General features: G+C 39.8%; 1 pseudogene; it reads right to left on the bottom strand.

Moving 5' to 3' along the window:
- The window catches only part of LOC143388933 (semaphorin-4C-like), a 37,809-nt pseudogene extending 24,516 nt beyond the window's left edge, over nt 1–13,293 (bottom strand).
- Nucleotides 13,294–13,540: the final 247 nt, after the last annotated feature.

Here is a 13,540-nt window from a genome sequence, read left to right as displayed (position 1 = left end):
CTATTTTGTCAGACACTTTATTGTTCTAAGTAGCAGCATAATGGAGCTTTTAAGTTCAACTGCACTTCACCTCCTGCCTTTTTTATTCAGTCCTAATTCATAAAGCTGTGGGATAGTTTGGATGCAAAAGGACACCTGTGCTTGTCAATTGGATGGCTCATGTACCCAGCCCCTTCCAGTCAGTGGACTACAAAGTTACATGTTAGTGAATGAGAGAGATGCTACAATTTCCTTTGGTCTATTTAGTAAAGTGAACTAGTAATTGTGACATTTTGGCTTTGTTTTATAAATTCAACTAGGGAGAAAGAGATCAAAAACCTTTGTGTTTTAGATGAAAAATCATGGGGTCCATTTGCCACACGTTACAGAAATTCTAATCAGTGATTGACAACTGGGCTGGGTAATTTGCATATGTTGTCTTTAATGACAAGCAACTCTGTAAAGGGATAATCAGTTCTCTACTAGAAGCAAACAGTGTCAATAAGTTTATGTCATTCAAGCATTCAAACTCAAGATTAATTGACTACAAATATTTTCCAATTCCTACTATTTTTGTGCCACCTCCTAGCTATACTGAAGGGATTGATCATAGATTTAAGAGCACTGGCAAACAGATTATCCAAATAATAAACGTCTCTGGGGTTAATTTTAAATTCAACAAATGTGGTTCACACAATAGATGATGGCAGTCCCCAATATATGTAAAACCTCTTGTTATATGCTGGGAAGTCTTCTAAATCCCTTGGAGGTAACTAGTCCACTTGATTTTTGCAATAACAATTTTATTCTAAACATGAGCATTTGTCACTTGCTCAATGGAAAGTCACCACAATTCCTGGTAGATTTCCAGCAAGGCTTCATTGACCACCTAGATGGGGAAGTACTCCTTGAGAGACTCTTGGTCTCTGGAGTATTTGAGTTCTTCTGTCTGAGTCATGTAGTAGTGTAGATCCCAGGCATTGATTTTTTCCATCATATACAAAACATCTTTCTTTACATTCTGTTTTTTTTTTTTTTCAAATTCAAAATAAACTCTATTTCTGCCTCACCTAAAGGGTTTTAATTTATGGCTTAAGTCATCTGTGAAGTAATTGGAAAAGTTAGTGGTCTACTGCTCTCTGGAGCAAGCCTGTTCTTCCATATTGCCAATATGTTAACAAGGTACTAAACATATGAAAGCCATATTATAGCAGCAGATTTTTACTCCTTAGGGTGATTAACAACTCTGCCTTTTTTCTTGAGCACCACCAAAACCCAACCTTGACTCCCTTAGAGCACCAACAAAATTGATGTTTACCTCAAAGAACTGTAACTTGAGGTTGTAATCCAGGGATCAAAGTAATAGTGAAACTAAACTCATGTGCACAATTATTCTTCAGTGAGATTAAGCTGTTAAGAAATCCAAGGGAAAGAAACCAGATGTGACCTGTGGTCAATATTATCTATAAATTGCTCAACATATCCGACAGCCATGAGTTTAGTTTCACATTGCCCATTCCTACAAAGGAGAACGATTTGGATATAGCAATTCTACATTTTAGATGAAGAAACTTCTGGGCATCAGGCTTTATTTACTACCTTCAACTGTTAAATACTTGTTTTTTCTTTGGGTAAATGAGTTAGTGCTTCTGTATTCATTTTTCACAACTTGTTACAAATGTTAAGATAAAAGTATGCTTGGGTTTGCGAGGGATATGGGAATTTAGAGGTTGCCCCACACTGAGATGGAGGCAGTAGTCTGAAAAATGCCATGAATAAAAAGGAGGACACTCATACAGGATACAAAGTGATATAGTTTTGATTAGCCTTGTTGAGAGTTAGATATGCAATTTTGTGCAAAGGCCATGTGCTAAGGCTTGTTTGCCAACCTATGGTCCTATAAGGAGGTGGAACAATCTTTAGGAAGTGGGGCCTAACTGGAGTAAGTAATTCACTGGGGAAGGCTTTTGAATGATACATTTTGTATTAAGACCCTCCTTCTTATGTGTTCTCTTATATGCTCATTCTCTCTTTCTCCCCCCACCCTCCCTTCCTTTCTTTCTGGCTGCCATGAGGTAAGCAGCTTTGCTCCACCTTTCACCATGATGCTCTTATTCAACACAGATCCAGAAACAATGTATAAACCTTTCGTTCCTTAAGTTGTTTTTCTCAGGTATTTTTGTAACCAAGACAGAAAGCTAATTAACACAGTTTGTGAGAGAGTATATAATAGCAGGCAGCAACAGGACAATTCACTTGAAAATAAGCCAATTTGAAATTAGAGGGAAAACAGGTACAAAACCAACTTAATCATGATGTGCAATCCTCTTAATTTATTTTGTAAATGATTTGCTAAAATTTTAATAAGAATTTGTGGGAGTTAGGGTTGTGGCTCAATGGTAGAGTGCTTGCTTATCACATGTGAGGCACTGGGTTTGATCCTCAGAACCACATTAAAAAATAAGTAAATAAAATAAGGATATTGTGTCCTTCTACAACTAAAAAAATATTAAAAATTTTTTTTTATCTATGCTCATAAAATATATTTGTCTATACTACCCTGATCTTCCTGATATGTCCCTAGGTATGTGGCTTATAGTAGCTTCCTAGGATGATTTTGGAAATTTCTATGCTCCACACACTTTTTCCATTTCATTGAGTGATTTGAGAACTATTAGTAATAACTCCTTAAAATTATGGTAGAATTCAGCTGACACTCGGTTTTTTTTGTTGTTGTTGTTTTGTTGGGAGGCCTTTAATTACCAATTTAATCTCATTTCTTTTTATTTGGTTTATATTTTCTATGTGCTCTTGATTCTATTTTGGTAGGTTGTATGTTTATAGAAATGTATCCTTTTATAAAGATTTTCCAAATTATTGAAACATATTTTCAAAATAGTCCCTAATGATTCTCTGCATTTCAGTGATGTGTCCTGTTACCTGGTTTTTCATCTCCAATTTTAAAAACATTGTGTTTATCTTCTCTCTGTTTTGGTTAATTTGGCTAAGTGTTTATTAGTCTTATTTATCTTTTCAAACAATCAACTCTTTTTCACATTAATTATTTATATTGCTTTTTAATTCTCTTCATTAATATCAAACCTGATATTATTTCCTTTCTTCTGCAGTTTTTTTTATTTGATTTGTTCTTGCTTTCCTAGAGCCTTAGATTGTTTATTTGATATGTCTCTGTTTTGTTTGTTTCATATTGTTTTTATGTAGGTACTCACAGAACTAAACTCTTCCCTTAGAAATACTGTTGTAATTTAGGTAGGCAATGACATCCAAAAGCTCATGTGTGATACAATGTAGTAAAATTTATATGTGAGTTACTGAGTTATGAGAAATTTAATTTAATCATTGCATTAAACTCCTGATAGGGATTAACTGAGTGGTAACTATAGGCAGGTAGAATGAGGCTGGAAGAAGTGGTTCTTTAAAGGCATGCCTTCAAAATATACATATTTCCCCATTATTAGGGATCACATGTTTGCCTGCCTCTCAATTCTTTTTCCTTTCTGTTTCCTTCTCCTGAGCTGCTTTCATCAATCACACTCTTCTGACATGTCTTTCTATTTCACCTGAGTAATTAAGTGGGTAATTTTTGAACTAAGACCTCTGAAACTATGAGGCTGAAAATAGTTGTTTTTCTTTAAAATTGTTCATATTGGTTACTTTGGTCAAAATGGTGCAAAAGATGACTGAAAACAAAATTGGTACCAGAAGTAGGGTCATTGTTGTGACCAATATGACCATGTAATTCAGAAGATTTAGGAGATTTGGGGGATTTGTTCAAGGAATTTTTAAAAAGTTTAGAGATGCAAACTGCAAAAAAAGGTGTTAATTTTTTATGTGGATCTTAGTGAGCAATTCTATTCAGAGCTCAGAAGACCAGAATGATGATAGTATGGTAAAAAATGCCTTTATGATGTTTCAGAGGAGAAGGGAGACTCTTGGAAATTGGACAAAATGTCATTCATTTTATATCTGGCCAAGAAGTTTTTAATATTTTGCCCATTTCTTGACAATTTTTGTGAGGCTGAATTTAAAAAGATGAATTTGTTAATTTGGTGGAAAAAATTTCAAGGCAGCATTTTATTCAGGTGTTGACATGGGTATTGCTATCAGCTTTTAGCTAAGATTATTGTGATAATCATGAACAGAAAGGAGAACAGGAAGATTTTAAAATCTTGGAGTTTGGCCAGAAAACAGAGTAAAACTGAGGCTAAAAATATCGGTAGTCATGGGTCTGTGGATATGGCTCAAGTGAAAGCGCGCTCACCTGTCATGGGCACGGTGCTGGGTTCAATCCTCAGCACCACATAAAAATAAGATGTTGTGTCTGCAGAAAACTAAAAAATAATGTTAAAAAACTTTCTCTCTCTCTCTCTCTCTCTCTCTCAAAAAAATATGGATGGTCATTAAAAAACTTATAGCTACCAAAGAGAGACTGTTAAGTACCTTACCCAGAAATAATAAGAAAGTTGGCTTGAGGGCATCTCAGTGGATTGACCACACTCTTCCTAGGGATTGAATCCCTCTGTAGGGATTAAAAGTAAAAATTCTTTTGAGAAGGAACCCTAGGTCACCCTTTTTGTGCTGGGAAGCCTTGGGAGTTGTTTCACAATGCTCAGTTACCTAAGCACTCAGAGGCCACTATACCCATGATACCTAGAGACTTATCTACTTCTTAAGAGGGCAGCATATCTTGGTGTTAAACACATTGTACTTGTTCTGCAGGATTACAAGATACTGGATTTAGAGTGTCATAGATTCTTCCACAGATATTTCAAAAGAAGTCCTAGGAGGTCAGGCAAATTGCAATAGGATTATATTCCCTGAGAACACAATGTGTTAAAAATATGAGTAGTAAACTAAAGTTACATAAGAGACGGGATTTGAAAGTAAAATGAAGTCTCCCAGCAGGTCTTTCATTTGCAATCCTCTGAACTCAATTTCCCAAGTTGCTAGGATTACAGTTATGTATTAAAGTGACTCTAAAATAGATCTTTGTTGTTGGTAAATTTGTGTGATACTCATGTAGATGGTGTCAGGGGTCTTCTATATGACCAGGCTCTTATTTCTCTGGGTTTATTATGTCTATTAGTTAATACCCTGTGACCTCTTCTCAAACAACTCACACGGTTTGTTCTTTATAAACATGTGGACATGAGCCAGGTGTGGTGGTGCTTGCCTGTCATACCAGAAGCATGGGGAGATGATGCAGGTAGATTGCAAATCCAAAGCTATACTTAGTAAATTATTGAGACCGTAAAAAAACTTTTATAGACTATGGGTCAAAATAAAAATAAATAAATAAATAAATAAATAAATCTGAACATGTGGATCAGTGGTTAAATATATATAAACTTGAGGATTGTTTCTTGCAGTCTTAATGTATCAGGTTATTTTTCCACATGCTGATATATGTCTTATATGTCAGAAAGAGAGAAAGATGAAGATGGTTTTTTTAGTTGTTTCAGCAAAATCTTGTATCTATGATCTCTAGTCTCAGGTCTGAGATCTATGTACTAGTGCAAATAAGAGTGGTTTCCAACAATGAACTTCATACAAAGCAGAAGTGACAACTGAGGCCTTGTGAAATTGATCTCACAAATCAACAGGTAAACCAAGATTAGATTCCAGATGAAATGAATGGGCAATAAATAGAATCACATGTGCTAAAAAAAAAAGTACAAGGACTGGTTGATTGTGTCAAATTTCATTGACTTAAGAAAACAATAAGGTGTTGAGTGATGGTTCAGTTGAAGAGCGATTGCCCAGCATGTGTGAAGCACTGTGTTTGTTTCTCAACACCACATATAAATAAATTGTCCACTGTTTGACTTGTGCATCAAATCCCTGATGAAAGATTATAGAGTTCAGTCTGTCATGTAGCCAAAGAGAGTGTGTGTTACAAACCTTCTGGGGGATTAATAGGCAAGTATTATTTTTAACACCTTCTCTGCACTATTGCTTGGGATTTTAGCAGCCCATTGAGAAACCTGTACAGCAATGAGAAATGACTGGATTGTTATCTAGGGGAGATTTGCATGTGTTCAGTAAGCTTACTCCCAGTGCTTGAGGATTTAACATGGCTTTATATTTGGTGTCCTTCAGCCTAAGCCTCTCACCATTCTTTTGCCAAGTGTTTTGTTTTATGTGAGACAATTAGTTTCTTTCATTGAATGGAAGCTATTAAGAGATAGTACATTCAGTGATGAAAAAGTTTCATTCTGGAAATAATTGGCAGTCTTATGATTTTTACAGGGGAAAACCCAAGATTGGAGCTCTCTGTTTGCTGAACACTCATAAAGGCAGAAGCCAAGTTCTTTTGGATTTAACTTCTCTCTCCTGATCCCAGGAGTTAAAGCCCATGGAGGTCCTTGCCTGAACATAGACAACTATCACTTTTTCTCTGATGTTAGCACTTATGAATGTGTAGATCCTTTCACAGCACAATGTAAATTAAAATAGAAAGTACAATAGAAAGTCTAGTTAGGGTATCATATATATGGTCCCAATCTTGCTTTTCTCAGGGTGACACTGGCTGTTGATGTTTCTGTTTCAATTATGTAGCATACTGTCTAAGGCTGGACTAAGGCCTAAGTCTACCCTCGCTTTTTTAAATCATTAAGTCATATGTTCCCAGTTGTGCACAGATATAAATCTCTCAACAAATAAACACACACACACACACAAAAAAAAAAAAATGATGAAAGTGGATTAAGAACAAAGATTTGCTTTACCAAATCTATCCCCCAACAAAATGATTAGCCAAAAAGCAAAGAAAGCACTGAGACCTGTGGTGGTGGCGGCGGCGGCGGCGGCGGCGGCGGCGGCGGCGGCAGCGGCAGCTGCTAAGGCAGATTTCTTGGAGCGGTGGGTTTATTACAGGAGTACTCCTGGTTGGATGTGAAGGCTCCTCAAGCATATGCTTTTTTCTCTTTCCTCTCTCTACCTCCTCCCACCCACCTCCCATAAGTACTGATGGGCAAAATGTGACTAAGGAGAGGTGGGGAAAATATCTTTGGCTGATGATATCAGAAAGCTGTTTGAATTCTCAGCGAGGAGGGAGGAGGGAGGTGAGAGATGTTGAGAGGCGGTAAAGCTCTGTATTGGCTGTGCGTGCTGGCGAGCTGCGCTCCATCTCCCCGGGGTACGCGCTAGAGAGGTGCCCGTCCCCAAGCTCGCGCCCGCAAGATGTCCCCCTGCGTGCTCCTGGGCGTGCGCACCCGCTGCCAGCACTCGTTCTGTGCGCTGAAACGCTGGCCTGAGGCTCCTTGTGTACCGCGCGGTTGGGGAACCTTCTAGGAGCTCTGTCTCCAGAGGGCGGGTGTGTGTGAGAGCACGTGAGGAGAGCAGCTGGGTGGGAGAAGAGGAAGGGCCCTAAGGGCGGGCGGGAGAGAGAGAGTGGTGGGCAAAGAGAGCAAGAGGAGCGAGCAGGAGAGAGAGGGAGAGGGGCTGGAGGGAGAGGGGCAGGCGAGAGAGAGAGGGGGTGGGCAAAGAGAGAGAGGGGGTGGGCAGGAGAGAGGGAGAGAGGGAGAGGGCAGGCAAAGAGAGAGGGGCGAGGGGGAGAGAGAGGGAGCTTGCTGGAGGAGTGCGCCATGGAGATCCAGCCAAGTCCGAGGTGTGCCTGCAGGTCACCACTACTCAAACCCAGGCATGTGCCAAAAGTGGTAGTTTCTGATTCTGGGAAGGTTTTGTATGCTTGGTTCCTACGCTCAGGCTGGCAGCTGTAAGAGAAACTCTGTGAGGCGGGGGTCGGGTGGGGTGGGGGTCCTATGGTGAATGGGAAGGCGACTCTGAAGGGTGGGAAGTAAACGCTGGACTTGACCATCCTTCTCTTTCTCCCTTTCAGCACATACCTTATGCAGTGAGAGAGCTGTCATTTCAGCATCAGGATTCAGAATTGATCCAGGCCGCGCAGAAGGAGCTATATATCAGCTTCCATTGTTGTGGGTCTTGGCCTGGAAATAGTAGTTTTTCTCAGCATGGACGCAATTAACATCTAATTTTTTCAGGTTCGGTACAGGTTATGTAGGGACTGTAGTGAAGCGACCTAGGTTGGTAATCTTGCATTGATTTCTGCATGGCAATGGGATCACGGTTGTGACATCTAAACTTTTGTTTTGTGGTCTTAATGTATCTTTTTCTTTTTGAAGTTTCCCCTAGTAACAAGCTTGGGGAACAAGTGGGAAGAAACCCGGGAAAACCAAGAGAAGGACCTGATTCTCCATGTAACAGGGAAGGAAAAGATAAATTTCCACTGCCCCGCCCCATATTTTATTATTTATTTATTTAGCCTCCTAAACTGTAGGCTCTTGAAATATTTGCTGAACTAGCTTCAAATATGGGCTGCAAAAATATCATTGGGCTCCTTACTATGTCTCTGCTAGTAGACTCAGTTGGTGGTTTGCAAAACAAGTGCTCAAATAGTGCAGTGATGTGTGGGAGGAGACAATTAAGAGTAATTCATTTCAAGTGTGTAGTCTTTTTAAGGGTGAGTTGCTTCAGCCACAGGTAAAGTTGAATAAAGCAATTAACCATCATTTTGTCTCCTCACTCTTATGCATTGTTATTCTGCTTTTATTCCTCTCCCCTGGGGCGATTGTGTAACCAAGAGAAAGATATTTTATTTAAATGTTAGAGTGAAAACAGCTGAGTGAAAACAACATAGTGGTTTGAAATATTAAAACTGGCCCTTTGCTTCTTAATACATGTTAATAGAATGACCCTCTTCAAGGCTTTCTTTTCTAGGATAAGTGTTTAAAGAAAAACCCTGTAAGGGAAACGTTAATCATTCCCTAGCTGGCTTTAAGAGTATTTGCAGGAACAAATCACCAGTGAGAGAAACTTGTGTGGCATTTTTGTTTTGTGTCATTTTTGGTTCATTAAAACAATTTTAATTCATTGAAACAAATGTGCAAAGAAAATATGGTTTATATGTTCAGGGCAAACTCTGTAAAACAAACACATTTTTCTTAAAAAAACAAAGAACATTCAGCAATACAAAGAAGGTACACATTTTATTTATTTCAACTTCCAGAGGTTGGAATCATGGTATCTCCAAAACATTTTGGTCAGTTCTGTTATTTTATCCAGAGAAAAATACAGATTAATGATAGATTTGTAATAAAAATTGAGAAAAATGCTTTGCACAGTTTGCACTTTAAAAAAATGAAAGAAAAGGAAGATTTAAATATGCTTCTATTTTACATTTAGTGGTTTCTCACATTATCCTTTAACATAGTGATTTTGATGTTTCTTAGAAATTCTTAATTGTCAAAACTCAGTGATGTAAGAATAACATCCAAAGAGAATTTTAAAAAGCTTAATTCTAAATGGAAAAGAGCACTCATTCTTGGGATCATTTCTATTCAAGTAGAGTGCAGGGCAGTGTCAGAAAAGAAAGCTACCCTTAATAAAGTGTTTCAGCCTTCACACTGTTTCCTGTAACCTTCATAAATCACAGGTTCCTGAGCTGGCCTGATGATGAGCCTGCTGAGGTATATTTATAGCAGATGATTTGTAGATGATAAATATGCCAAGAAAGACATCATCTCCAGTAACCCCAGGCTCCACTGAGTTCCTCAGGGGTTCATAATTAAGACTCATAAAAGAACCCTGGATGGGTAGAATCTGTTCTCTGAACCCTGACAATAGCACCATTCCAAAGGCAAACCAAGGAGTAATCACTTTGTTACATGTTTGCACAATGTTTCACACAAAAGCTTTGCCTACATATTGACTCAACAACCAAAGAGAATAGCAGTTTGCATACCCTAGACTCTGTGTCTTTTCCTTCCTATTGACATAGGTACCTTTTTATGCTTTAAAGTGTTTTAAAATCACCATTTCAAATTATAAGCTGCTTAACCTCTTAAGTCCCAGTGCATGTCCATAACATCTGTATGTGTACAAACACATTTTCACACACATATATAATGCACATATATGCTTCTATTGGAATACATACATATATAAATATACATGCATGTTTTCCACTTGGAACACGTTTTTGAGGATGTTTCACGACATTGCTTTGTGTATCTCTGCTAAACAAATAAATTTTACCCCCAAATTGCCAAATTAATGGTGCAAACTAATTTTGTTTCCTTTTGACTTTCAACAGAACCATTGAAAAATCAGTTTAACACATCAAAATTTGGACTGACATTGCATTTTAAATTAGCCCATGTAATTAAGTTTAAAGTCAATTAAATTAATCTCTCCTATTATATATTCATTTGGCTAAGATTTCTTTAGAAAAAATGACATTTCTAGGTGTATTTTTATATATTTTCCTCTTATTTTTTTGTTAATTCTTCTATATTTGAGAATAACCTTATTCTCCAAGATTCCTACTTAAAATTCAGTGTCACCTGCAAAATTCTTCTACACAAAAATATGTTTTTCAAACTGGTTTACTCAGTTTTAGAAAGTTTTTTCTTCCTTTGTTCCTCCCATATCTTGGATGCATTAAGATTTTCTAAGTTGTTAGTTTCAATAAGGCTTTAGAAAGGAGAAATAGGTTTGTAGATTATTCCTTGTTCAACATCTTCTGATATATCTGTCTTTATTGTCTCCAATATGCACAGAAATGGCTTCTGGAAATAATTTCTATAATTAAAAGACGAATTACCGGTCAACACATTGTTTCCTACCTTGTCCCCCAAGAGTCTTAAGGTGCATAGTTTAATAAAGGTATTGTGAAGAGTTAGGGGAAAAGAAAGTTTTACCTTTGTTGAAAGAGGTTTTCCCAAGATTTTGGACATGGAACAATCCCTACCCCATTTTTGCATGACATCTGTTAAATTTCTGCAAAATTTGTGTTCTTTGGAAAATACCTTGGGGACTATTGACCTAACCCCAATTCTGAATTTTACTGATGGAGAAACCGACACCTGAGAGGGGCTGAAGTTCTTAGAGAATGTTATAGGGGAAGTTGAAACTAGAACCCCATCTCCTGACTATTTGGCCTAAATGGTCATCTGTACCCTAAGATGGGTCGTAAGATGCCAGGCATCATGAGTAGTGCTGTGAACCTCTTACTCCCTTATGAGTTCTTCTTGGGTTGATTTGCTAAAACAGAGTTTTTTGTATGTTCTTTTAAAAATAGTATCTATATCCTATTCTTATATAATAAATCTTAGGATATCTGCCCAACACAGCATGGCTATGACACTGGTACTTAGTAAATACGCTAAATGAGATGGAAGTGAAATCTCCTAGAAGGGCTTTAAGAGGAGGTTCATCACAGGAAGGAAGAAGGAAAGGGTCAAGAAATGAAATCAAGTGAGAAGAAAAAACATGAAAAAAATAGAGGGTTGGGGAGAAAAAGAGCCTCTCAATGGAAATGAGACTGAGAGAAGAAAGGATGGTTGCAGATGATAAAGAAAATCATAAAACTGAGTGGGAAGCTGTGATCTTAACATGTAAACATGACCCATGAGGCTAATTCAGATGCACTTGTCTAAATGATGGGGAAGACTACCAACTGTTGCAAACCTTTATGAACTCGTATCAAGATGTATTCATTGCATGGGTGCATTAAGTTAATGAGGCAATTTATTAGGCACCACAATAATAACGAGTGAGACAAATCTTGTCCTCATCAAGGTTACATTCTTGTTAGGGAGAAGAGTTCCGACTGGGACTCATATAAAATAAAACTAGGTAAAATTTGATCAGGGCCTCTGGTACTGGGAGAAATCAGGGAACAGGAAAACAAATCATGAAAATTATGAGGCAGAATAACAACTAAGTGGGTGCGGCATGAGGCATGGATAGGATTGCACCAGGTAGAGATGGAGTAGGACAGACCCATATCAAGGTGATATGATGAAGAAAATGGGGAAGTATATGTAGCTGTGTTTGATACAAGTGGGTTGAAGTCAAAGTGGGTATGTACTGGAAAGAGCACAGAGACATGGCCAGAAAGCCTTCAACCTCACTTCGGTTCTTGAAAGTTTAGCTGAGGTTCTGACACTCCAGAAATTGATCAGAAACTAGTGAAGAGTGTTTTATTTTGTGCAGAGAAATAGTAGCACTAGAGGTGATATGTAGGCATGGTGAGATTTAAAGACAGGAGAAAGAGCCAGCTGGTAGGGGAGGAGGCAGTTAGTTTTGAAGAGACCAACACACCACTCAAACATTGTCCATCAGACAGCTTGTGAGGAAAAGTGACAGAGACCAGCCACAGGAGACTGTTTCAATACAAAAACCGCCTGCATGGTTGAGAACCACAGCCTTGAAATTCTGTATGGGTGCATTTGAATTCCAGTAACCTGCCTAATTTGCAAAGGGACTTCAAATCTTATTTTAGTCTCTTTATCTGTGAAATGGGAACTATTTCTATATCAAACTGGTTGTGGATGTTCACAAATAGAAACTTCTTAGCATGGGAACTTCACACAGCCAAGGAGTGAGCATGGGCCACTGAGAGAAGGAACTGGAGAGTTGGGGTTATGCCCTGAGGCGGTCCGGAACGAAATTTGGGCCCTCAGGAAGCCCAAAACCCTGGCTTCAGCTGAGTCTGTTGAACGCCTTCTGGAGAGAATGGGTGAGCTGGGGCAAGGCAGCCTTGTCCTAGCTCCCATCCCAGGGTCTTCCCAGGTTTCATCCAGACAAGTGTCCCAACAATTCGGAGCTGATGGAATCCCATTGCCTCCACTGTGAGGAGCCAAATGAGCAGGTGCCCTGCTATGCCCCTCCCCCCAATTCCCTTGAGCACTCTAGCCCTGCAACTATGATTGACCAGAGGACCTCTGTGTCTTGGCCAATAAACGCTGCTGTGTGCACAGCTTTTACTGGGTAGAAGAATACAAAAACTGTGAGAGGGGCCCCGGTGGCCCGAGGTGGAAGCCGAGGCTGAGGAGCCAGGTCTAGGCCGGAGGACCAGGTACCTGGGGAGTGGTGGCAAGACTGAGGGGTCAGTACAGTGGGCACGGCTTGTCGGTTCATGACTTTGCCCTCTCCCAGAGCTCCGGACCCTCCTCAGAGGCCACAGCACCTGGGGAGGGTGAGGGGGCCTGCAGGCCGTGGGGGGGTCCTGGCCCAGCGGGTGGACAGGGATTCTCCGCCCACACACGTGGGCTAGTGGTGGTGGGACTTAGGGGTCATTAATGTTGGGCACGGCTTGCAGGCTTGGGAAGACCATGTCCTCTGACCCCGTCCTGGCGCCTCTTCGGAGGACACCACGCTGTGGGGAGGGGAAAGGGGCATGGAGGATGTGGAGGGGTCCTGGCGCGGGTCCTGGCGGGCAGGGTGCGCCACCTGATCCAAACCCACCTGCAGGCCGGCCTGTCCCATGGCCCTGTGCTGCAGGGGGTTGGCGCTTCCCCTTCCCCCAAGACCTCTCCCCACCTACCAGGCACTTGTGGGTGTGGGCGCTTTGTCCCGGGGATGCAGATTATATTTGAATCAAGAGTTTATATTTGCAGCAGAGTTTTAATTTTGGAGAAGGATCGCAGTGTGTTTCCGCGAGGCTGAAATTCTGGGAGTATGGTTGGATCCTCAGCACCACATACAAACAACTATGTTGTGTCCGCCAAAAACT

Source organism: Callospermophilus lateralis, unplaced genomic scaffold (assembly GCF_048772815.1).
Source record: "Callospermophilus lateralis isolate mCalLat2 unplaced genomic scaffold, mCalLat2.hap1 Scaffold_45, whole genome shotgun sequence".
NCBI lineage: Eukaryota > Metazoa > Chordata > Mammalia > Rodentia > Sciuridae > Callospermophilus > Callospermophilus lateralis.
Note: the sequence above shows the minus strand (reverse complement) of the source record. Positions and strands in the feature narration are given on the sequence as shown.